This window comes from Chenopodium quinoa, unplaced genomic scaffold, assembly GCF_001683475.1.
Source record: "Chenopodium quinoa cultivar QQ74 unplaced genomic scaffold, ASM168347v1, whole genome shotgun sequence".
NCBI classification, from domain to species: Eukaryota; Viridiplantae; Streptophyta; class Magnoliopsida; order Caryophyllales; family Amaranthaceae; genus Chenopodium; species Chenopodium quinoa.
In genome coordinates this window covers 1429564-1452043 of record NW_018742720.1, presented here as the reverse complement: position 1 = coordinate 1452043, position 22480 = coordinate 1429564, and the positions used below count along the sequence as shown (strand labels likewise).

At 34.9% G+C, this 22480-nt stretch overlaps 1 long non-coding RNA gene and 1 pseudogene across 1 annotated transcript; both read left to right on the top strand.

Moving 5' to 3' along the window:
* The first annotated feature begins 3895 nt into the window (after window positions 1–3895).
* Window positions 3896–10099, top strand: LOC110723121. The gene is made up of 6 exons (XR_002511670.1): window positions 3896–4226; window positions 5916–6046; window positions 6579–6711; window positions 8231–8290; window positions 8372–8473; window positions 9846–10099. It is a non-coding gene; the product is annotated as an uncharacterized LOC110723121 (long non-coding RNA).
* Window positions 10100–14982: 4883 nt separating this feature from the next.
* Window positions 14983–22361, top strand: LOC110722965 (annotated as a pseudogene).
* Window positions 22362–22480: the final 119 nt, after the last annotated feature.

The following is a 22480-nucleotide window of genomic DNA, read 5'->3' as shown; positions in this document are numbered from 1 at the left end:
ACTTGTAGGGTGGGAATGGCTAAGGATGGTGATGGCAAGGAAAGTAGGTGGTATGGAAACTTGGGTACATGAGTACATCCATGGGTAAGTAGAGTTTATCACGGGATGGGTCGGGTTTGGCAAAAAAAAGTGACCCATTTCAGGCCAAGGCTTTGTGCCAAAAACCATCCCCAAACCCGTTTATTGGAGGATAGATAAAATATACGAGTTTTTATAGATCTTGTAAAAATATTTTGAAAGTGTTTGAAATATGATAATTTGATAAATACCTTACGTATATGTAGGGCCTGTTCTGATTGATTGAACTCAGTTAAACACAAACCTTAATTTATTTTCATCTCATATGTGATTATGATTTAAGACTTAAGAGGTTTAAAATGCAATTCATTTTGCTGACCCCTAAATTAGCTAATAATGTATCTGCTCGTATATAAAGTTAATAGAAAATGATTACGACCTCAACATAAGTCTTTGAGAAATGGCCTCATGTGATTTTTTGATAGATGTTCAAAACCCACAAGTAATGTTAGTTTTTGTAATCTACAGTGTAGATCCGTTTTTGCCCTGGATATAATATTGGTCAGCTTTTTGACTCTTTCATTTACTCTGAACACACTCTCCCCAACTCAATCTTTGATTTCAGTCTTTAGTAGCTATTTCATCCTATTTTATTTCCATTTTTCAACTGAGATAAACTCTTCGACTCTCCATTGCGAAACTGTGTTCAAGATTGAAGTGAGAATGTTCGCTGTACCATCATTCTGCTTTGTTTGTGGGAAATTAACGGCAATTTTGTCAAATAGTATTAGTTTTTTTCATGATAGGGCATAGGGGTTTTCAATGTTTACATTGTTGCTGCTACAAAGCAATCCCCAGTTAAGATTATGTATAGTATCCTTTAGATAACATTTATTAGTTTGACAACAATAAGTTGAATATTATAGTATGTAGTACTGCATATGATTTTGTCGTGATTTCAAATATTCTCCTTTAATAAGACATTAAGGTTTAGAGATTATTCATTTTGATTATTTTATAATAATTGTTTTCATTTTTATGAATATGAAATTTTTTAAATTACTACCCAATAATGTAACTTTTCAAACTAACCACCCGTTTAATTTTTTATTTTAAATTACCACTTCTTAAATTAAATAAATGCCCAGATTACCACAATTTTAAAAATTTGATAGATTTTCCGTCTGTGGGCCCGACCTAACGCTTATTTTGACCCTTTTGACTGTTTTTTTCCCTCGGTTTTTCTCTTTAAAAACGCTCTCCTAACTTCAATTCATATTTTTCTCTTTGAAATTTGGTAGAATTTGGTGAAGGAAATGTGAATTAAAGTTTAGAGAGTGTTTTTAAAGAAAAAATTCGGGGAAAAAATCAGTCAAATGGGACAAAATAAGTGTTAGGTGGGGCCTATAGACGGAAAATCCACAGAATTTTTGAATTGGGTGGTAATCTGAGCATTTATTTAATTTAAGGGACGGTAATTTAAAATAAAAAAAATTAAACAGGTGGTTAGTTCGAAAATTGTTACATTTTTGGGTGGTAATTTAAAAATTAACCTTATAAATAAGTTCGTATTTGGCTGGTTATATATTGTTGGTTTTGAGCTAGCATCAAATGAGAGATTTCAGTAGCTTATGAGTTTCTCTTAAATTCAAGTGTTCAATTGTTCATCTCATCTTCGGTACGTTGTTGTGAAGGTATATGAGCTGTAAATGTGATATGATATCTGAGGCTCCGAGCACAGTGCTGGAAGGCAGAGAAATTAGGGTCGGGGTTAATATCATATCAATAATAATGTAATTGGGAAAAACTTGTATTTTATTTTATATAAAAAATAAGCATTCATTGTATTTAATTATTATCATTAAATTTTTATAAAGAAACGATGCTTAAATACCGAGCTCATATCCGTTTCAGGTTAGTTGCATCTTTGGGCTTGACATGGAATTTAAGACAAAATTTCATAATGGTAGAAAAGTGAATTAGAGCATGTTTTCATTGACTGAACTCAATTGAACTAAACTGAACTGAGCTGAACATATTTTATAAGACAAGGAAATTAGGAGTTGAGCTGAACTGAACTGAATTGAATTTCATCTTATGAGAACATGCCCTTGAAGCAGCCTAAATTAATGGCAGGAGAGTGAAAGTGAAGGTAACTAATAAATTGATCAACACCACCAACAACAGCCACACAACAACCATTGCCCAACACCAACCACCCACCTCACAGCCTGAACTACCCGGCAACCACCCACACGCACCGGAACAACCCTAAAACCACCACCTCTCAGCCCAAAACCACCCCCTTCTCAGGTCGACCACCCAAGAACCACCCACAAGCACCCCCGAACAACTATAAAACCACCCCTGAAGCCCAAACCACCCATGCACCGAAATCAGATCTTGCAACGACGACTTTGATGGTGGTGGTTTGATGCGGCGGCGGTGACGACGTTGAGAAGGTGGTGTCCAAACCACCTCGAGGCACTCCAAAACCATCCCAAATTAGCCTAATCATCCCTCAAAGCATCAGATGTAAGCAATTTTATTTTTGTAGGGATTTCATTCCTCACGCTCGTGAGGTGGTGAATTCGCATAAGCCGCAAGTTTTAATTCTACTCGAAACAAAGGCGACTAATGAGTGTGCTAATGGAGTTTATAAAAGATTGGGCTATGAGGACTTCAAAGCAATTCCGGTTGATGGGTTAAAGGGAGGTATTTGGATTATGTGGAAGAAGCCTGCTTGTATGGTTGGGTTTGTTACTGAACCTCCCCACGTTTTCCATGCCCTTGTCAAATTCTCTCCCGCTGAGAATGAAGTGCTCTTAACTGGTGTGCACGCCCCTTCTGCAGCTAGAGACAAATCGAATCTTTGGGAGAGTCTCAGAGGGGATATTCCCCCTCAAAATATTCCTTGGTTGATGGTACATAGGTGACATAAACGAAATAGTTGATCAGTCAAGAAAGTCGGTGGTCACCTTTTGCCAATAATCAAGGGCAGGACTTTTCTCAATACATGGATGCAGCAGGGCTTATTGACCTTAATTTCAATGGCCCTAATTTTACTTGGAACAATGGTTTAGATGGTCTGGATTTAATTAGAGAACGACTTGATAGAGCGTTGGCTAATGCGAAATGGTTGGAGGATTTTCCTAACACTCAGGTATTATTCCATCTTCCTCATACCTACTCCGATCATTGTCCAATTTTGGTTGATTCAAATGTGGCAGTTGAGCATAGTAATTTTCTTTTTCGGTGTAAAGAAGCATGGACTCATAATAATGATTTTAAAAAAAAATTTAATCAATCTTGGAACAAAGGTAACAATGATTTTATTAGGGCTAAAGATTATTTCATTAGAGATGTTAAAATCTGGAATACTAGGGTTTTTAATGAAAGTCTAAACAATAAAAAAAGGTTAATTGCTAGGATTGAGGGAATCCAAAAATCCCTTTGTCTTAGGTATTCCTGATTCCTCATCAATCTTGAAAAGGAATTATTAACTCAACCTAATCACCTTCTCAAGATTGAAAGAATCAATTGGGCTCAAAAAACGGGGGTCGATTGACGTAAATATTCACTAGTGGAAAAAAAATCTTATTTGTAACATGCTATTTGTAACTGGCAAATGATTTCCTGTTACAATTACATCATTTGTAACGGGCAAAATCAATGTCCGTTACAAAAAAGACATATTTGTAACGAGTGGATTAGTGCCCGTTACGTATAAGTTGTTATTTGTAACGGGCATTATACTGCCCGTTACGAATAACCAACTAATCGTAACCAACAATTTTTGCCCGTTACAAATAGAAAAGTCAACTGATTTTTGACCCAATTATTTGTAACTAACAAAGAGTGTCTGTTACGAATAAGTTTCAAAAGTAAGCCATAATTTTTAAATTCCCCTTTCTCACTCTCTCTGTCTAAATATTTCCCCTTTCTCTCTCCAATATTGAAGCTCAGCTCCGTCGCGACTCCCTCTTTCACTACCAAACTCCAGTGGTCCTCGCAAATTCCCTTAACCCTCGCAATTCCCTTCTCCCTCGCAAATTCTCCATTGAAGCGCAGCTCCGTTCTCACTTGAAGCGCAACTCCCTTCTCTCTCCATTGAAGCGAAGATCCGTTGAAGCAAAGTCGGTTGCTAGGGTTCAAAAATCAAGGGCAATCCGATTATTGCTAGGGTTCGTAAATCCAGCGGTGCTCAGGTATGCAAATCCATACATTTCACCAATTTTGCCATTTCGATTTTTAGTTAATTTAGGGTTTCAAATTTGGTATGATTATTTTTTTTGTAGCTTTTTTTTTTTTTTTTTTTTTTTTGTTTAATTAGTACATTGCATTGAGAGGTTCTTTCTATTGATTTTTTTTTTTAATTTTCTGCCAATTCAAATATGTATTTTTTTTTTGTTTAATTTTCTGCCAATTTTTTTTGTTGTTTTTTTATTTTATGGAAATTTGTTGTAGTTTGCATTTCCATTTAGGTTGTGTTTGGATACCCTTATTTCATTTCAAATATTTAATTTCAATTGCTGGAATTCAAATCCAAGTCATTTGTTTGGGAAAAATTAAGAATTTCAATTGTTGAATCGATAATCTTTACACAAAATAGAAAATTTACAAGCATGAAAAAATGAATTTTGTATGAGAATCAGATGTTCATAAACAAGATCCAACAAAACTCAAACTATGATTATTGTCCTGCATCAAATTTGCCATTCTCACTTCTCAGCAGTTGGGCAGTGAATTTACTGAACTAAAGAGTTTTCTCATTTTGAAAGGTGTTTGCTTTTTTTTCACTGATATTTTACTGTTATGAATCTGTTAGATTTACTTGTCATTGTGACCGTAGTTGCCATTGTTTTTGTGTTTTAGGGGCAGCTCTATCCCTGTGATAAGATTATTTTAACTTCCTGTTTTCTGATTGGCAAAATAAACTGTAGTTTATTTGTTTATTTTTCTGACAGAATACCCTGTTGATTATGACTTAGTGATAACTCTATTTTAGATTGCTTGTAATTCTTTCAAGACCAGTATGTGATTTTTTCTGCAGATGAGATTATATGTTGGCATGAACACAAAACTCTTTTCTTTTACTTCTTGTACATTAGCATTCAGAATGCCGAGTTGTGCATACTTTTCTCCATATTATTGTCTTTATAGTGGAGCGTCATACAGTGACATCAGCTCTGTTTTTTTCAAGTTTAATGCTCCTTAAGATTTAGACATTTTAACAGTGTAATATACAGATCTAGGATATATTATGTGCCGCACTTGGGTTACAGCAGTAGTTAACATGTTATTTGGGTGGATGAACATGTAACCATTCTTGATTATACTCTGTATATTGATTTGGTGATAATACTTCTGTAGTACTTCAGAGACGATGGGCAACCAAATAACATAAGATTTATATGAAAAGGTGTATACTCCGAGTAGAAAAAAATCTGAAACAGAAAGGAAAAAAGCCAGTATTCTGAGCATTCTTATACCCGTCGCAGCAGCAGAATACTTCTTGCCAATAATACGTTGCTAGTGATTATTGAGAGACTTTCTTTTGGTCCAAGTTGACAATTTCACTTGAACTGTAGTTGTTGATTCCTGAATGATTAGAACTATGGTCATAAACAAGAATCAGATGTCTTTATCGTCCTACATCAAATTTGCCATTCTCACTTCTCAGCAGTTGGGCAGTGGCTGTTTGCTTGGAAGTTATTATTGACTATCATTTTGAAGGAAAGCTTTATGAGGACTACTTAATGATTAGGTTCACAAAATTGAGACAGATATTCTGTCTTGTTCAATAACCACTTACAGATTATTGTTTTGTTTTAATCAATTTAATTTTCTTCTAATTTGCAGTTGTGTAGCTACTAAAGTGCAGTTTGTCTCTTCAGGTTTATATAAAGGCCACAGGAGAAAACAGTGCTGAGATGGTAACTGACGAGGGAGCAATTTACAATACTTCAAATGGGGGTTACAACTGGAAAGCTGCTGTGCAGGAGACTGTTTCAGCTACTCTTAACAGGTATATTATTCTGAAACCTTGTCACTTATAGTTCCTTTATATTTAGGCCTTTGTGACAGAACATATGATTATATGTAGTCTTTAAATTAAGAAGAAATTTAGAAGTTGATTTAGGACGTTAGCCAGCTTTTGATGTCACTTCTTTCACTGGCAGCTTGACTTGCAATGATGTGCATTTCATGCTTTTAGCTTGCTGTTATACAAAATATACAATTATTCCTGTTATGCGATAGAAAGTGTTGCAGTATGGCTTTCCTTTTTAAGTGCATCCTTGTTCTCTTATATGAATGCCTTATTTTTTTTTTTAAATCGACCCATTGTCTAACTTTGGTTACATTGAAAACCTGGGTAGCCATGAGACAATAAAGTGGGAAAGACTAGGGAGAAAACATATGGGTAATTAAGTCAAAAGTATATAAACTGTGGACATTCTCATTATAGTAACTAACAAATGATTTTACTTGAAAGATGCTTGTTGCACAAAAAAGAATACAATTTTCATTCCACTTATAGAGCTTTGTTGCTTTTGCAGAACAATCTCTAGTGGTATCAGTGGTGCAAGTTACTACACAGGTACCTTCAATACTGTGAATCGCTCCCCAGATGGTTGATATGTTGCTGTTTCGAGCCGTGGTAACTTTTATCTGACTTGGGAACCTGGTCAGGTAGCATCCTTTTTTGCCCTGCAATTTTAGATCTTGCAAAAATAAATATTTCCAGCACATTAAAGATGACATGCTTAGCTTATTGCTTCTTTAAGCCATTTATGAATATGGAATAACATCAGTTCTGATCAGTTCACTTCAGGCCTTTTCTGTTTATTGCTCATTTCCTAAGTTGTTTAATGGGCTTGGCTGAATTTGACCTACATAATGGTTTATATGCACCATCTACCTCTTGCTTCTGCTTATCACATCAGTAGAAAGCTTAAGATAGGGAAAGTGTTACCAAAGTCAATTCCCTTGATGCCTTGCATGCGTGTTACCCTTTTTCTTGATGAAGAGGATTTTTGGTGGACTGAATGGTTCAATTTCTTGTTCAGAAATATATGTTAATTAAGGTTGTATTTAGGAGTTTTAGAATCACCTTTTTTTTCCCCTTTATATTTAATTTTCCCACTGCTGATTTGATATGTATCGAGTGGGTAAAATGAATTAATGCTTGATCATTTGAACACTATGTTGGTATAAACTGTACAGTTACATATAGTCATGTTATTCATCTTTGAAAGTGGTATTTGGACACATGGTATTTATATTTAAGCAATTAGATTACGTTAGTTATAATTTACAAATTGTCAAAGATTGACAGACTCATCAATGTTAATATGAGATTGAAGTTAGTTATAATTTAGTCTTGCTTTTGTGAAGTTATGTTGATTGGGCAAGTTATGGTTATGACCAATCAAAAGATTACTCAACGCATTTCAAGTGTCAGTTAGTTCAAGGCATCCAAATCTTGGCAATTCTGTTAGGTTATCATCTATCTTCTGTCTCACCTCTTTTTCTCCTTAAAACTTAACCCTAGTTTTTTCATTGCTTCTGAAATTACCTTTGCATCTACCCTTAAATTGTATTTAAAGGCCCACAACTCTTAATAGATAATCCCTCCGTTTTTAAATACTTGCTCCACTTTCCTTTTCCGGCCGTTTTTAAATACTTGCACTATTTCATTTTTTGGAAAGCTTTTACAATTTTTAATTCATTTCTCACACTTAGTGGACCCAACATAATACTCTATCTCCTCCAATTCTTCCACTACTTTTGCTTTTTACAATTTTTTTTTTCTCAAACTACCCTACTACCTCCATATTTTATTACTTTCTCCAATTTCTCCTAAAACTCTGCGCATGGAGAAATGGAGCAAGTATTTAAAAACGGAGGGAGTATGTGTACAAGGCTACTACAAGCTCTTATAATAGTGCAGTTTATGGCTTTATGGTGACATTGGTATCACTGTGTGTGGTTCATATAGGGATGGACAGATTAGAAGTTCTGATCAGTTCTATGCTTTATATGCTGATCAGTTCTATGCAAATTGCTTTATATGTTGATCAGTTCTATGCTTTATATATCATGATGACGAGCCACAACCTTGAATTTATGCCCTAGTTCTATATCATTTTTGTATGTGGTGTTGTAGATTAGTTTGTTCTAAGTCTTAGAATATATATAATTTTTGTAGGGCTTATAAAGTATATCGGCGAATCTCACAGGGAGTGAATTAAAATTCATACAAATGGAGGTAAATACACTACTCACCCCATATTGTTATACGTTGTTCACTTTGAAAACAAAATTTTTAACTATTTGTTATATATGCTAGTGTGCTCAACAACAAGGAGGCGTTGAATGTGGCTACTACATTATGAGATACATGTATGAGATTGTTATTTCTCACTTGGAGTGCAAAGGTGTCATAGAGGAGGTTAGTAGCTTTTTTTGCAAATTTTAAAGCATTGTTGGCTCTAAATGCTCCCAAAAGTGAGTAAATGGTCATATTTCATTGATTTCAATTCATAGAAACCATAATATAAGTTAATTAAGGATGTTATGTGTTTTATTGTGTTAATTTGGACCAATACATGAAAGATGGGAAAGATAGAAGTCCCTTAGGCAATTTTGAAGCCTTTTTGGCTCTATACGCTCCCAAAAGTGAGTAAATGGTCACTTTTCATTAATTTCAATTCATAGAAACCAAAATATAAGTTAATTATTAATGTTATGTGTTTTATTTCTATAATTTGGAATAATACATGAAATATGGGAAAAATAGAAGTCCGTTAGGCAATTTTGAAGCCTTTTTGGCTCTATACGCTCCCGAAAAGTAGTAAATGGTCACTTTTCATTGATTTCAATTCATAGAAACCAAAATATAAGTTAATTATTAATGTTATGTGTTATTTCTATAATTTGGACTAATACATGAAAGATGGGAAAAATAGAAGTCCCTTAGGCAATTTTGAAGCCTTTTTGGCACTATACGCTCCCAAAAGTGAGTAAATGGTCACTTTTCATTGATTTTAATTTATACAAACCAAAATATAAGTTAATTATTAATGTTATGTGTTTTATTTCTATAATTTGGACTAATACATAAAAGATGGGAAAGATAGAAGTCCCTTAGGCAATTTTAAAGCCTTTTTGGCTCTATATGCTCCCAAAAGTGAGTAAATGGTCACTTTTCATTGATTTCAATTCATTGAAACCAAGATATAAGTTAATTATAGATGTTATGTGTTTTATTGCTATAAATTGGACTAATACATGAGAGATGGGAAAGATAGAAGTCTTTTAGGCAATTTTGAAGCCTTTTTGGCTCTATATGCTCCCAAAAGTGAGTAAATGGTCCTATTTCATTGATTTCAATTCATAGAAACCAAAATATAAGTTAATTATGGATGTTATGTGTTTTATTGTAAAAGTGGACTATTACATGAGAGATGGGAAAGATAGAAGTCTTTTAGGCAATTTTGAAGCCTTTTTGGCTCTATATGCTCTTACAAGTGAGTAAATGGTCTTATTTCATTGATTTCAATTCACAGAAACCAAAATACTACATCCGTTACATATTATGTGTCATTTTTCCTCTCTACTTTATGTCAAATCGTTGCAAATAATATGTAACGGAGGTAGTATAAGTTAATTATGGATTTTATGTGTTTTATTTCTATATTTTGAGTTTTTATTTCTATAATTTGGACCATCACATTTATTCTAATGATTGTTTTTATTAGAGATTGTTTTTATTTTGTAACCTCATTCTTTTTTATTTTTCATTTTTAAATTTTTTTCTATAGGATTTTTGTCCAAGGAAAGCCTCGTATGATGTTGACGAGTTGAATGTGATTCGAGAACAGTGGGTGCAATACTTTAGAACTAAATATTTATTGAATGCATAACTATTAGCTTTGGTAAAACAAAGTAATATTATTAGTGTTGTTGTATGTGTTGGATAAATTTATACAAGTTTTTATTTGTAGTGTTTTACTACTTAAATTTTTATATTATATCGTATTAATTTTTATGAAAGTTTGTTCGGTATAATTGTTTATTTACAGGAATAGGTTTTAATTAATATATATTAATTATATATAAATACATGCTCTCGAAATTTAATAGAAATTTTTTTAATTTAATGACTATTTGTAACGGGTAGGAGAGTTGTCAGTTACAAATAAGCACTTAATCGTAACGGGCATTTTGGTTGCCTGTTACAAATAAGTATTTAATTATATACTATAAAACCTTATTCGTAACAGGCATTTGAAGTGTCCGTTACGAATAATGGGTTATTCGTAACGGGCGTTTTAGGTGCCCATTACGAATAAGGACTTATTTTAGTACAAAAAAGGCCTTATTCGTAACGGACTTTTCAAATGGCTATCCGTAACGGCCATTTCAAATGTCCAAATGTCCGTTACGAATAATGGGTTATTCGTAACGGACAGTGCCCGTTACGAATAACAATGGCCATCCGTAACGGCCGCATACATAACGGAGGCTGCCCGTTACGATGGGCCCTTTTTGCCCGTTACGAATGGCCTTTTTTCCACTAGTATGGAGATTGGAATACTAAATATTTCCACATTTTAGCCAAAGTTAAAAATTCTAGGGGTAAAATTATGACCTTAAAAGACGATAATGGTGAATGGGTGAATGATAATTCGGTTCTTAAAAATATGTGTGTAAATTATTTTAGAAACATTTTTGCTTCTAAACAATCTGCGCAGGCGAGACTGGTTAATTTTATCTCTAATGCCACTGTGAGTGAGGATGATTATGCTATGCTTAATTTGGAAATTAGGACTGCTCTCGGCGCTGTGGCATCTAGTGGCGTATCTAGGAATTCCGAACTGTGGGTTCGAAATCTTAAAAAAAACGATGATCATATATTGATTAAAGCAAAACAAAAAGCCGCATCTTTCTCCACACTATATTCAAGCCAATCATATTTATCAAACCAAGCAACATTAAATCGACGCATACCTCCTATTTGTCTTCGAGGGAAATTATGAGTGCGTGGATCACAACGTTTCATTGTAATATAACCTCTTCTCACAGCATCTCTGTCAGTAGCAGGATATTCCAAAATTGGAATTCTTTTTCCAGGATCATGTGGAAGAAGATGAACATCATAAATGCGAGTATCATCATACTCAACACTAGCATTTGGATTAATTTGAGTTGTGTTTTCAGGGATTGGAATTGAAGCAGCCATTGGAACCGCATCATTATTAGGAGACACGACATCCGCATCATCATTAGGAGACTCAATATCCGCATCATCAATAGGAGTTACAACATCTTCTTCTATTGGAGGATTCCTTGAACTAGGTGAAGAACAAGTAGAGGACTTTTGTGACTTCCCGGCACGTTTCCAAAAAGACTCTAAACTCATGGTAACAAAAGCTCTACAATCTACAATAATACACAAAATACACAATTAATTATCAATTAAAATCACAAGTCCCCAATAAACACAAATTTGACAATATAAACTTCTTCTAATTATCAAATTTCAATTAACAGAACAAGTAAAAATTTATAATTTTAAGTTTCTAACTTCTAACTTTCTACAATTCAATTTCTCAACAATTCAAGAATTCAACAATATATCAAAACCATAAACCAATTTAAAAAATAAAACAAGCAAACCAAGATTAAGAATTAATAGGAGTAGACTAGTAGAGGAATAAGAGATTAAGAGGACTCACAAGTCACAATTGTAGAGCTAGAAGAACTCGAAATCTGACAGAACACTAGAACAGTCGTGACTCGTGAGTCACTGAGTCGTCCCTCGTCCACTCGTCCGTGTCTCCGTCACTCCGTGTGGACGTGAGGTGGTCGTCGGTCGGTGTCTCGCTGTGCGGTGTCGCGGCGGCTAGTGGCTACTGGCTAGGGTCGTGTCAAGCCGTCAAGGTTAGGGTTTTGGTGTTTGGGAATTTGGGGAAAAATGTCTGATGTTTGATTTCTGAAATATGAAATATTGAAATCTGAATGAAAGGAGTAAAAAAACAAAACAAAAAAAAAAAGTACAAAAAAGAGGGCAGTAGGAATCGAACCTAAGACCTAAGGTATTAAAGGGGCGCGCTGCTCTATTATTCAGAGAATTACCAATGCACCAAACTTACCCGTGTGATAATTATTCTCACAAAATTTCTTTTAAACCTTTTTCTTTTTTTTTTAAGAAAAAAAAATTAAAACTTATAATTTTTTTCCAAAAAATCTGTGGGTTCAATGAACCCCCCTAGATCCGCCCCTGATGGCATCGATGAAAATTCCGGGACCTGACAGTATACAACCTGTGTTCTTTAAAAAATACTGGGATACCGTAGGTGCTTCAATTATCAATCTTATTACTGCTTGCTTTGAGTCGGGTAGTATCCCTCCTGAGGTTAATGGGTCCTACATTGCCTTGATTCCTAAAGTCCCTTGCCCTTCCTCTATGAGTGATTTTAGACCAATTGATTTATGTAATTCAATTTATAAACTAATTACTAAAACCATTTCTAATCAAATTAAGCCCTTGATGGGGGATCTTGTTAATACTGTCCAATCTAGTTTCATATAAGGGAGAACTATTGATAAAAATATCTTGGTCATAAAAGAGGTAGCTCATCTTTTAAAAAAAATCCAGTAAAAAGAAATAAATGGCTTTTAAAATTGACATTTCTAAGGCCTACGATGGTTTGGAGTGGGGTTTTATTAGAGAAACTCTTTTGGGTCTTAATTTCCCGAATAAGCTTGTAAAGCTTATTTTGAGTTGCATTACTACTCCGTCTATCCCTATTCTTTGGAATGGGGAAATCACGAAGAGTTTTACTTCGTCTAGGGGAATTAGACAAGGTGATCCGCTTTCTTCTTACATTTTTGTTCTTTGTCTTGAAAGACTTTCCCTTATGATCGAACAAAATGTAGGGCAAGGAATTTGGAAACCGATAAAAAAAGAGGATGAAGTGAATATTTCTCACCTATTTTATGCGGATGATGTCTTTCTTTTTGGTAGAGCCTCGGTCGATAATGTTAATGTCATTAATAATACCCTTTTGGATTTTGGTAACAAATCGGGTCTCTTCATTAGTCCGACTAAGTCCAAGGTTATTTTCCCTCCTAAAATGTGCCTTACTCTTAAAATAGCTATTCTTGAGGCTTCTAATATCAAAGGAGCTCCTTCCTTTGGTAAATATTTAGGGATTAATATTAGCCCTAATAAGTTAAAAAAAAAGGCGGACTAAGTTAAAACGAAAGATAGAATTAAGGGTTGGCATGCAAAACTTCTAAATATGGTGAGTAGGACTATGTTAATCAAATCGGTTCTCAATTCTTATCCATTTTATGTCATGCAAACCACTTTAATTCCTTATGCTATTCTTGATGATTTTGAAAAGAGTTGTAGGCGCTTTCTTTGAAATAAGGTGGATAGGTCTCATTATCTAGCTAGAACTAGTTGGGAGAAGATTTGCCTTCCTATTAGTTTGGGGGGATTGGGCATTCGTAAGTTGAGAAATTGAATCTTGCTTTCATGGCTAAATTGGGTTGGAGGATTATTAATGATCCTAATAAACTTTGGGTCAAAATTCTTAAAGCTCGTTATTTTAAAAATTCCACTTTTCATAATTTTTTCCCTAATCCTTCCGAGTCTTCTCTTTGAAAAGATATTCTTAAGGGTAAGGACCTTCTCTTGAAGGGAATTGCTTATAGGGTGGGCAATGGGGAGGACATATGCATTTGGTACCATCATTGGGTGGGTGAGGAGCCCATCTACTACAAGGTCATCGATACTCCTATTCCGGATAGATTGGCTCATTGGAGGGTAAGTGATATCATTAGAAATGGGAGTGGGGACTTAGGAAGAGTTAAACACATAATCCCTGTTCACATTTGCAAGCTTATCGAGTCAGTTCCTTTGCCTACTATAGCCACTATCGAGGACTCAATTTGTTGGGCTCCTGAAACTAATGGTCAATTCACGATAAAAAGCACCTATACGCTTTGCTCCCAGTTTAGCTCTCACCCTTCTTTCCCTCCCCTAAATTGGAATAAACTTTGGCATATTGGGGCTCCTTATAAATATAAAATGCTTCTTTAGAATGCCTCTCACCAAATTCTCCCTACTAAGCTACTTTGTATATAATATATAATTGGTCTTCTTAGGGCGTGTTCTCATTGACTGAACTCAGCTGAACTGAATATTTTATAAGAGAAGGAAATTAGGAGCTCAACTGAACTTAACTAAATTGACTGAATTTCAACGTATGAGAACAGACCCTTACTTAAAATCTTTTTGTGGACAAAATTGGTCAAAGTGAGAAAATCAATATAAGAAAAAGGGAGTAATTTTTTTTTTCCTATTAACCTTCATTTATATTGAATTTTGCCCTTTTATGATTTCATTAAGAGTAATATACTAATATGTGTCTATTAACCTTCATTAAAAAAAAAAGGATACCCTATTTATAGGACTTATTAGCGACTAGCCGTCTTATTTTTTGAAATTAGAAAACTCTCTCTCTCTCAAACAGTTCAAAAAACTCTCTCTAAAATTTCTCACATAAACTTTCTCTCTCTGAAGCTTTACAATAAAAAATGGCGGAAAAAGGAGGTCAGAAATCCACAAAAAAGATTCGATATTTGGAAGATGAATTGGGAATTGCTCTCAATCCCATTGAAATAACCGAAAATCCAAATCCAAATCCCACTGGAATTGAGTTCAATCCCATTAGAATTGCTCCAAATCTAAACCCTAATCCCATTGGAATTGCTCCAAATCTAAACCATAATCCCATTTGAATTGCTCCAAATCTAAACCCTAATCCCATTGGAATTGCTCCAAATTTAAACCCTAATCCCATTACAATTGCTGAAAATCTAAACCCTAATCCCATTGGAATTGTTGTATTTCCTGAACCCAAGATTCTTCAATTGATGCAGAGGATGGGTTACAGGGATGGAGCTGGTTTGGGTAAAAATGAAGATGGTATTTTAGAACCTATAGAGGTGGTGGTAAAGGAAGGAAGAATGGGTATAGGGGCTGAGAAAACGTTGAAGATAAGAAATGAGGGAGAAGACATACAATTCGTTCTTGCTATTGGGAGTAATTTGGATCTTGACAAGAAAGCAAATATTTTTATCAGTGTGAATTTGGTTTTGCAACCTAATTTGGGGAAAGCATTGATAGAGAAATGGAAGGAAGAACTGACAAGTGAAGCTTTTACTACTCTGATGGAGAAAATATTTGAATATGCCGTTTTAGAATCAAACCTTGAATTCATCAGAAAGGCAAAGACAAGGTATAATTTTCAATCTTGGGTCATTGATTCAGTCATTAATATGCTTGTTTTCCCAACCTTGTTAGACGATTTAGAATTTTGGAATCCAATCCGGGATGGTTTTTCGTTCCCCATGCGTGTTTTACCATGGATCAAGATACTTCCACCAAGATAATTCCCAAGGCTGTATTTACTTTCTTTTGAGAAAAATAATATGCAAATTTAAAGTAATTTATCAATACACATAATTTTATGAATGAACTGTATGTGCAATATAATAATTATGTAGTTACATGTAATTTGTTATTTTATAAATTTTTTTACGTAATTTGTTAATGTATAAATAATTATTTGAATGAATTATATGTGTAATATAATAATATTAATGAATCTGTTATTGCAAAGTTCAGGGAGGAACTTGAAACAAAGCATTGGGAATTACTGCTGTCTGAGTATTGTTTATGGAGAGAAATTAATGTTGCTGGTTATGAGGTGATTAATCATTGTTTCAAGATCGGAAGTCAAGATGGATCAGAAGTCAAGAGAAACAGATTGAAGATTGATGGTGTGATGAGTAGGAGAAAGTAAAGAATTAAAGACTAGTGTAGTGGCAAGAAGTGTGTGTAGGAGATATTAAAGACATTTTTTTGAAGATTCTTTGTAAGTAGATTGTTTGTGCACTATTGTTAGTGGATTATTTGTAGCTAATAACTTTTCTATAAATAAATATTAATCTTTGTTCAATTGTTCTTGGAGTTAGAGGTTTATTGTAAATATGAATCTGTGATGATGATTATCATGTTCTTTTTGTCATTTAGCATCTAATGACCTTGTGATGTGACAATAGATGAGCTTAGATTTTTGTTTGATCGGTTTAATTTGCTATCTCATCCTGTTTACAATTGTATGTTCTTTGACTAAAACATTTCTTATATTTGCGCTACTAGAACCTTGTTGGTTTGGCTCACTTTGTAGCCCTGATTTATTGTAGCAAAATTGGAGGAAAGAGGAGAAAAAAGGATCAACATTGATGGGTTATTCTAATGTGATCCCAACCAGCAGTCAATGGTTCTAGTCCATTGCATCTAGAGTTAAAATCTACGTTTTATTCACTTTAATTTATGATCTCAGCCTGACAATAAGCAAATGGAACCCAAGCACTGTTTCTGGATCCTAGATCATTAACTGTTAAAGTGCTGAAATATCAAAAGTGAGCCTATATAAGTTGTTTAGACTGTTGCTTGTATGCAAGAGAAGGCTTAGTATTGATGTAGGAGTTTTTTGTGGACATTGGATGACAATATATTCTTATAAAGACCTTTGAAAGTTGAAATCTTGCATCTTGTGTGTGTGCTTTATTGTTTTTCTAGTTGCTAGCACAGTACCTTTTCGTTTTGCAGGGTCATAAAAGCTATGTGCCAAATATGATAGGTGGAGCATCACAAGCTGACATATTGGTAAGCCTTAAGGGGTTATGTCGTTTACATTAGGTACATTGACTTTGAATTTCTGATTGTCCCTTAATATTTTTTTACAATGGGGATACCATCTATATAGGTGATGTCTGCTCGGAAAGGGGAGTTTGAAACTGGATATGAGAAAGGAGGACAGACTCGAGAGCATGATCTGCTTGCAAAGACCTTGAGTGTTTCTAACTTATAGTCGTGGTAAACAAGATGGATGAGTCTACCATCAACTGGTCAAAGGAAAGGTATGTAATCTGGTTAAACAAGATGGATGAACCTACTGTCTCTAAGCTAGCAGAATTTTTAGGCTCGGAAATAAATATGGGTTGTGCAGAAAGCAGAGGCAAGCAACTAAGAAATTTCAAGATGTGAAGAGTTTTAGCTATTGTGAACTCCTTAACTAATCCTATTTTGTTTGATTTGACATTAGCTTTTTTTGTTACTAAACCTGATGACTTGATGAGCTATCATTAGCCTTCAATTACCTCTATAATGTGCATTAAAGCTTCTTTCTATTTACTCATGAGGGCCTTTTTTGTTCTCAGGTATGATGAAATCGAGTCAAAGATGATTCCTTTCTTGAAAAGCTCTGCCTTCAATTACCTCTATAATCAAAAGATGATTCCTTTCTATTCACCTCTACAATGTTGAGAAAGGTAATTGCTTAATTTTTAACTCTATCTTGAATACATTTATCGGTTCAACAGAGTTGTCTTTTCTCAGAATTGTTACAACTGGTCTTTGTGTAGTAAAGTTGGAATTTGTGCTGAACATGTCTTATGAGCTCCATGTTGAGGAATGTAGGCTATCTAGCTGGTTGATTGTATCTAATATTCTTCAATGTTGTTATTGTGGATTATTTGCAGATGTCCAATTTCTTCCAATATTAGGTTTGGTTGGATCATACATAAAAAAAAAAAAAGAGCAGGCAAAAGTATTTGTCCATGGTGGAATGGTCCATGTCTTTTCGAAGTGCTAGATGTCGTTGAAGTCCCTTCACAAGATCCTAATGGTCCCTTTAGGTAAATTATGTTGCTATCTTGAACCACTCTTAGATCATGTAAGTAACTTATATATATTTAAAACTTTGATCCTTCGAGCAGATAAGGTGCCTGAATCTACCACTTAAGTTTATTTTTCTGTGCTTTTAATCAATTGTTGTAACTGCAGGATGCCCATTCTAGACAAATTCAAGGACCTGGGAACTGTGGTCATGGGGAAAGTAGAATCTGGCTGACACCGTTATTGATACCAAACAAGGTATGGTTCTGAAAAGTGAATTTGATTAAGTACTTGACTGGCTGACACTGTTATTGATAAATTAAAAATGTGGTTTGCAAGTAAATGTGAAAGCTGTTGCTATATATATTAATGAAAATAAAGTTAAATGTGCCCTGGTGAAAATTTGCGGGTTAAATTGTCTGGTATTGAAGAAGAAGATATATTGCCTGGCTTTGTCTTGTCAAGCATTTGTAAGTTCGTCTTGAGCACTGTAAAACCCATGTTGGTTCTTGATTACATGATTTTATTTTTTATTTGATAACATAGTTTTCTTCTATTAGTCCGTGCTCTTGTGCATTAACCTGTAATGTCTTGACGTTCTTTTATCGGATTTACAACATTTGGGAAGTTATTTATATGATTTCTTATGTCAGAATTTACCTAAAAATGTTCACTTGGCCTTGCATAATTGACTAATGTTCCACCCCATAGAAGAAAGACCCCTGTCTTGGCCCATAAAATTTTAGATGAACTTCCCCATTCTATCCGCTTAGCTTTAATATATAAACCATGTGACCATGTCCTCCATCTGTTTCTTCATTTTCTTGTATGCTTGACTTGAAGGTACCACCGCCGTTAATAGCTCCTACCTTAATTTCCATGTCTTAAAAGCGATAGTGGGTACGGGCATGAAAGCAGCTGAACTTTGGCGACAAATATCTGTGGCGTACGACATGGTTCAAGCTAGGCAGCCAGAAATACTACCACCCAGAAATGCGAAGAGTTTGGAGAACCGTTGGAGAAGGATGGTGGCAAATGTACTGTTATGGACAAGTTGTTATGATGAAGCGGGTCCGTTAACTGGAAGTGGATTCAAAGAAGTTGATCGAATTCAAAAGGCCTCGAAGTTGTTCCATATATCATCCAAACCACCACACAATTTTGTTTTTCCCCACGCTTGGGAAATGATAAAGAATGACCCAAAGTGGAGGCCGAAACTCAGATGGGCATTGTCACTAAAGGAACGACAGGATTGTCAACTGCGTTCGGAAGGGGACACCGAGGATAGCAGTGGAAGTGGAAAGAGATCGAGAACTGACAGTGAAGCTGAAGGAGATGTTCCCGTTGGTGGGTTTTCATCAGGAGGTATACCCAGACCCGACGGGGTAAAAAAAGCAAAGGCTAAGCGTAAGGGAAAAGCTATTGCTCATGATAGTGCAATTTTAAGTATTGGTGAACAGATACAGGCTTGTACTGAAGTTAGAAGCTTTGAGGCAAATTTATGGCAACAAAGGTTGGAGCTTGAAAGGGAAAAGGAAAAGAGGAAAAACAAACAGGTCGAATTACAAGAGAAGAAGATGAAATTTGATATGTTGCAAGCCATTATGTCAAAAACGACGCCACTTACACCAGCTGAAGAAGCGTGGAAGGAGGAACTAATTCAAGAAGTGTATGGTGGAAAGTAGAGTTGTTTATTATGCATTATGATTTCAAGTATTTTGTTTATTTTATGTTGCAATGAATTAATTTTTATTATTAATTGTATCCAAAAATTAATCAAATTATATTACATTTTCATATATTTTGTTCAATTATGAGTCAAGTACTAGCTAGTGTGTGTAGATTTTGTCTTATACAATGATGAGTCAAGTGGTTGGTTTTATCAACCATTGAACTGTCAAATCCCAAAAAGTAGTCAAGTCCAATTGTAGTTTTTGTTTTATACAAGCATTGAGTAGTCATTTCATACATAACTTGAACCGTATGACAAGCATTGGTATTGATTATTAAGAATTGAGTAGTCATGTATTTTGTTTTTACTATACATTGAGTAGTCTGTTCACACTCAGTTGAAGGACATGCACTGATAACATTTCCTATTTAAAGGGTGAAATCCATAAATTGATCCACAACACCAAAACATTCAAAAACCAAACACAGAAAATGTTTTCCATAAGCTCAACCTAGCTCAAATTCTTCTGATTCAGATCAATATGCGGAATTTGATAATCTAGTTGACGAATTTGTCACAAATCACTTACCTAACATAACGCTTCCTCAACCACCTCCATCCGAGATCGAAATTGTAAATGAAGATGAAACAGTCCCGCAGCGTAGGGGAGATAGAGAAAGGAAGAAAGAGCATTTGCAATTGTACAATGATTACTTCGCAATAAATTCTGTGTATTCCGAAAATCAGTTTCGTTGTCGATTTCGAATGCACAAACCTTTATTCTGTCGGATTATGAATAAAGTGGTTGAGGGCGATCCGTTCTTCCAGCAGCGTAGGAATGCAGCTGGTAGGCTTGGCTTATCACCTCTGCAGAAATGCACCGCTGCAATAAGAATGTTAGCGTACGGTGTTGCTCCGAATGCCGTAGATGAATACATACGCATGGGTCAAACAACATCTAGAAAATCAATGCAACATTTTACTCAAGGGGTGATCAAGCATTTTGAGGCCGAGTACTTAAGAAGTCCAACAGATGAAGATTTAAGGAGAATCCTTCACCAAAATGAAATGCGTGGATTCCCGGGCATGATCGGTAGCATCGACTGCATGCACTGGGAGTGGAAGAACTGTCCTATGGCTTGGAAAGCACAATACGCAGGTCGTAGCAAGAACGCAACCCTTATCCTCGAAGCTGTTGCGGATCAAGATTTATGGATTTGGCATGCATTTTTTGGAATACCCGGCTCTTGTAATGATCTTAACGTCCTATACCGCTCTCCGGTGTTTGACGATGTTTTGAAAGGTCGGGCACCACCAATTAGTTTTATGGTAAACGGCCATGAGTACAACATGGGATACTACTTAACAGATGGTATATATCCGAACTGGGCAACATTTATACAAGGTATCACATATCCTCAACTCCAGAAGGACAAGTTATTTGCAGATAAACAAGCTGCAGCTCGGAAAGACGTTGAACGTGCGTTTGGAGTTCTACAGGCTAGGTTTGCCATATTACGACAACCCTCACTTGCTTTCGACGAAGACATTTTGAGCGACATAATGAAAGCTTGTATCATTATGCACAACATGATTTTCGAGGATGAACGACACAATTACACTCGTGCCGAAGTTTTGAGAAGGTATTATGAAGAAGATCGCCCTCAGCTTCATAGAGCAAGGTCCGGTCCGAGTACAAGTGCCACAGTGAATAACAACGAGCCTTTCGAATTTGACGTTGGCCAACCACCAAACGTTGATTTTGACGCGTATATTCAAAGAAGAATTACCCTGCGTGATAGCCAAACCCATTTTTCTTTGAAAGATGATTTAGTTGAGCATATTTGGCAAAAATACGGTCGTACAAATGAATAAATAGTTTTGTATTCGTTAATTTATTTGGTTTATATATGATAGGTGTACGATTATTATGTTCCAATCTTATAATCGTTAATGTTGTACTAATAATAATTAAAAATGAAATTTCGCATAAAATAATTATATAAATAATTAATATTGTACTCATAAATAATTTAATCAATAAAAAAATTTAGTTAAGAATAAATATTATTATTTTATTAAAAAATACATTTCGCATAAATTAATAATAAAAATAATTAATATTGTACTCATAAATAATTTAATCAATACAAAATTTTGTTAACAATAAAATTAAGAAATACTAAATTACAAATTTAATGATGTGTAGGAGAGATAAATATTGGTGGGGATTATAATTTTTGACCATTGGTGTAGAAAAAAAATGACCAAGAAAATGCCCATGGGGAGGAGTGAGAAAGTGGTTAGAGAGAGATTGGGCAACCAAAAAAATGCCCATTAGTGGCAATGCTCTTATCATCTGTCATCTGTAAAATTATAATTAAACAATGCGGCATTCTACAGGACTGCTTTCTCATATCTAATGTGATTGCACTGATTGGTGATACTTGGCTTTTGATGATTATTCTTCCTTTGTGCAGCCAAGCCGATTCCAGCTGTTAATGAGTTTATAGCTCAGTTGCAGGTCCTTGAATTACTTGATAATGTATGTGAGAATATTTCTTCTGATTTTATCTTCCTTTGGCTTTTTGAGAATCATAGAATGAGAAGGCAGCATGTGTTGTTCTCAGCCTGTTTCATTGTTAACAATAAAGCTTTTTTGGTGTCTTGATTACTTTTGCTTCTTAGGCTATTTTTACTGCTAGCTACAAGGCAGTCTTGCATGTTCATTCTGTCGTTGAAGAATGTGAGATTGTAGATCAAGCTACAAGGTCTAGGAAACCATTGAAGCAGAAAGTTCTATTTGTGAAAAATGATGCTGTGGTTTATCCAGTTTTTTTTTGTTCATTGTAGGTGATCTGAAGAGTGTTTAGTACTTCGGTTTTCCATATATTATTACCGGCATATTATCACCATGTTTTTGTCAACAATACTAGGCACAATCAAACTACTACATTATCAACATACTATTTCAATTTTAATTGCAACAATAGTCATTGCGACTGAAGAATGCATGGAATCCC